Source organism: Pinus tabuliformis, chromosome 5_2 (assembly GCF_031772625.1).
Source record: "Pinus tabuliformis cultivar Carrire ecotype Pingquan chromosome 5_2, CPIR1, whole genome shotgun sequence".
Classification (NCBI taxonomy): domain Eukaryota; kingdom Viridiplantae; phylum Streptophyta; class Pinopsida; order Pinales; family Pinaceae; genus Pinus; species Pinus tabuliformis.
Window position 1 is genome coordinate 705,990,096 of NC_142306.1, and position 4,517 is coordinate 705,994,612.

The window sequence follows — 4,517 nt, forward strand, 5'->3', positions numbered from 1 at the left end:
GTGAAGAATGTCTTTCATGCTGGGAGGATGACGATGGGTCAGATCAATGGGTTGTAATCCTCTCTTCTAATCTTTATATCAATAAAGCTATTCAAGTTTTCCTCCATATTCTTTTATGTATGATTGTATATGCATTTTTGTGGTCAATATATATCTGGTCCTATATTGTTTATGATTGTAGATCTCTACACTTTGAAGGTATTATGCTGCTTTGACTTTACAGGTACTCTTTGAAGTGGAGTGGTCAAGGGAGAAGCGGCGAAGACCTGTCGGTGAGGAGAAGGGACAAGCAAAGAACCGAGCGAAAGATCGAGGTTGGTATTCTTTGATCCTCTCCTATCTACTTCTCATAAAGGAAAATGAAAGTAACTTTAATCTGTTTGTTTCTAAGATAGCTACCCGTCTTAGTGGGACTAGCAGCTCTACATAGACACTAGATTTCCCGATAACAAATGGACACCACAACTAGCTATGAGAACATAGCATTTATGTGTTTCCTAAACTATAGTTGGCATACCCTTAAGGATAAACAATATATAATATATCAACGACATCAACAATATTTTATTATGTGTTCATGCAATTGGAACTTTGGAGCAATAAGGAAACTAAAATGTTTTCTAGCATACATTGCTTTCAGTTTCTTACACTATTCAATGTTTCAAATCTATGGTGGAAATCAATCTATGTTGTGGATTTGAGCTTGAGCATCATAAGAAGCTAGATGCATATTTGAAAAACCATCTATTTGTAAATACGCATGATATGGAAACTCACTATATTTCCATGACCCTTATTTTCCATAATATGGTCAAAAAAATCATTAGACTCATGAGGCATATGTAGATTATATTATGAAAAAGTACTTTCATAGAGTTAATCACACTAAGATGTGGCATCCCTACCTAATACTCCTACTCTTGAGATGAGTAGCCATGATACAAGGTTTTCATATTTTGGCCCTCAATTCCCATATGTTCATAATACCAACTAAGTCTCTTGAGGAGAAAAAGAGTTAAATAAAATTCATGCATACATGTGATAACTAATTTGATATGGAAATCAATAAGTATGGATTAAAAAAAATTCATGGAAACCAAATTCCTAAGAACAATTTCAAGTATAGTCACATGAAACATGTAAAATAAATAACTTTCAATAATATAAATAACATTAATTTTTCATATCCCCCATGATGGGTTCTTGGTCTCGACATCTATCACTGCCATGAAAATATTAAATGGAGAAAAGGCCACCTAGCCCATCATTTAAACACTTGGCACACTTTGTTAAATTCCCCTATGATGGCAGCATTAACTCGACCTTGGTCGTTGATGAGCCTTAGTATTGCAACAAGAATGTTGCAACTCCTAAGGATAACGACTTTAATTATCAACCTGAGATTCGTACAAACTTAAGAGGTATCAGCACTATGTGTGCAGCATACAATGTGTCCTTCCTTTGCTATCATGATGTAATGGAGTGCATGTAATGAAATCAAATCCTAAACTAATTGTAGAAAATGAAATGCTCGAAATGGAAACCTTAACCTATTGCAAGAAAGAAAATACAAGGAAAGAAACCTATTCTAATTGCATAAAGTAAAGATTATGAACTAAATGTAAACCATTACATTTCAAAGAGTTTAGATCCATTAACAGAGTTCATTGGATGTGACAAACATCATTTTATTATCTATTTCATAAATTTGTCCATTAGCCAAAATCACTGAAATGTTTTGCATGGGTAACAAAGCAATTCCTAAGTGGTATTTAGTCTTCCCTAATCATTTATCTATAGCCTAGGCATCATGATTCAACCCTAAGAGACCAAAACCAATCTTTTTGAGCAAATCTGGGAAAGTATATACACGCTAGAAGAGTACTACAGGAAGCAACAGATTTACTACAAGAAACTACAATTCACCGAATGACCATGAAAATAAAATCCAAATTGGATGGGACAATTTTTTTTATTTACTAGTATGTATAAGGTCTCCATTACAAGTGGAATCACTCAAAAAGACCTTTGTTAACCCAAGTTAAAAAATAGCAAAAAATTACTAGTCTAAATTCTAGAAATTCAAAAAATAGTGAGCAAGTAAATATCTAACCTAATCAAGTGAAAATACAATGGGGTAATTTTTGTTATCAACTAGAATTTATTTTTTTCATCTAATGGAAGTGTAAGAAACTCGATTCAAGTTTGTTAGCATGCTCTAAAAATAGCATAAATTTACTGTTATTTGCCACAAGGGACTTCCATAAATCTAGATTTGGGAATAAACAAACTAATCCAAGTAGCTCAATGATTACTATGACCTTTCAAAATTGTTCCAATTATAAAATGATGTTTTTTATTCTATAAAATAACTTTCTCCAACTATTTAACCCAATCCTACAACGAGAAATCATTAATACTAAATGTAGAAATATAAAGAAGACAAGAACAAGAGATCCATGTGAATAAGAAGTGAAAGGAAAAAAAGTAAATGATAAAAAAGGGCTTTGAGGCTCCTAGGATGGCCAAGCCCAAGAAAAATCAGATTACTATGAAGGAGATGAAGATTTAGAAGCTTAACATGGCACCAATATTCATTATTTCCATCAATACAATTACATCCCTGCAAGAAATGAAAGTGGAGCTACAAAAATACGAGTTCTCTCCACAAGAAGACTAATAAAAATCAACACCTAGAGGAAAATTCAACTTGGTACTTATAAAAAATGATTAGAAATCATCCCCCATGAAAGGAGGAATATTTCCCCACCAAAATCCCTTGATTAGTGGATCTAGTTCCAATACTAGGAATCTACATTAAATGTGAGGGAACACATTCCTAGATTTTCTCAATCATTGGAGCTTCATAATTTGTGCCATAATTCCATAATATCTTTTTGATTTATTATTTAATATTGATCCTCCTGTAGTAGGGAGCAGGTCCCTAGATTATCTCCTCCTCCAAATCTCCATAATCTGCCCAATATTCTCATAATATTCCACAAAAATAAATAATATTAGGCACAAATATACAATTATCCATAAACCTTCCTAATGAACATATTAAAGTTAAAATTACATTATCTAATGCAAAAAGAGAGTTTTGATATGTTGAAGTATGGTCAGATGGGCTTTAATTTATGTTTAATTTGGAAGCTCATCACACCACCCTGCTGAAATTGTTGCTCATCCTCTGAGCAACTTAGTGATCTCATTGTGCCTCATTCATGGCCCTAGTGGCCTCCCTGATTTGTACATTCCTGCCCTTTTCCCCTTATGCAAGATGGGTTCTTTAATATTCATGGTCTCTTACCTTTCTATAACATATTTTAGGCCTTGGACAAAATCTAGAAAGAGATTAGAGACCTCTTGGAAATCCCCTTTTCATCACTGCAGTTTGAGTTCTATTTTGATGGTGAATGTCTTCTTGCCTTTTGTTGCCTTCTTCTTCTCTTTTGTGGCCTAGATGATTTCCTAATGGCCTTGGAGTTCTCTGTTTTGATTAGGTCTCTTTTATATATTGTCATTTTGGTTCTTAGCAGAATTTGTTTCTTTCTTCCTTCTTGTAGCAGCATTCTATCTTCCTGTAGCAGTCATTCCTTCTCTTTCAGGGTCTTCTAACAATATGGGAGTGATAAAAAATGATGTAGAGGATTTGGAGGATGATTCTAGGGCTCAGAGAGAGTAGTGTAGGTTTGTGAAAATGGAGAAGATGTGCTCTATGTGATTTTTTCAAGAATTTTTCAGGGTGAGACAGAGTGTAGGGTTTGTTCTTGAAAAATGTTAATTTTTTTCTTATGAAATGGATGGATGAATGATGGATAGATAGTGGATATGAAGTGGATGGAGGGATTGGAGTCCTTTGGTGACTTTGCCTTTACACAAGTTTCCTCTTTTAACTGTTGTCCCCATTCCTCAAAATCATCATCTTTCCTATTTGGCTTTGCCACATTGCATGAGTGAATGAGTGAGTTGCAATTAACTAGTTGAAGGCAGTCGAGACTACTGACCCATCCTTAGCTTATAAAATCTCATCCCTCATGCATTGACAACAAATTTCTAACTATAATATGCTCAAGAGAAGAGGTCAAGAATATTGCATACATGTACGTACCTGATGGAACCGTTGGAGAGATATGCATGTTTTTGCTAAGTTGATAATCGATCCATGGTCCTCTGGAGGTGATAATATCCTTTGTTTGCTTCTGCAAAAGTCTTCATAGCTTGGTGATTCTAAACTTCTATCTTCCGGTTACCATGAGTAAGCTATCTTAGTCAAATTTGGCCTTCTTGGAGTGTTGGGCTTGGCCATGGGTGATGTTCACCTTCCCTATACCTTATTCCACCATTAGACACATTTCCCACATTTTATTTCATCTTTCGTACCTTCCTATAACTTTCAACCCATTTCCTATAGTAAAATAGGACATCTTGTAGTACTACAGGAAACCTGGTAACATCTTGTTTAAACCCATATCTCCCAAATGGTATACTGGATTGACCTGAAATTTTCTGAG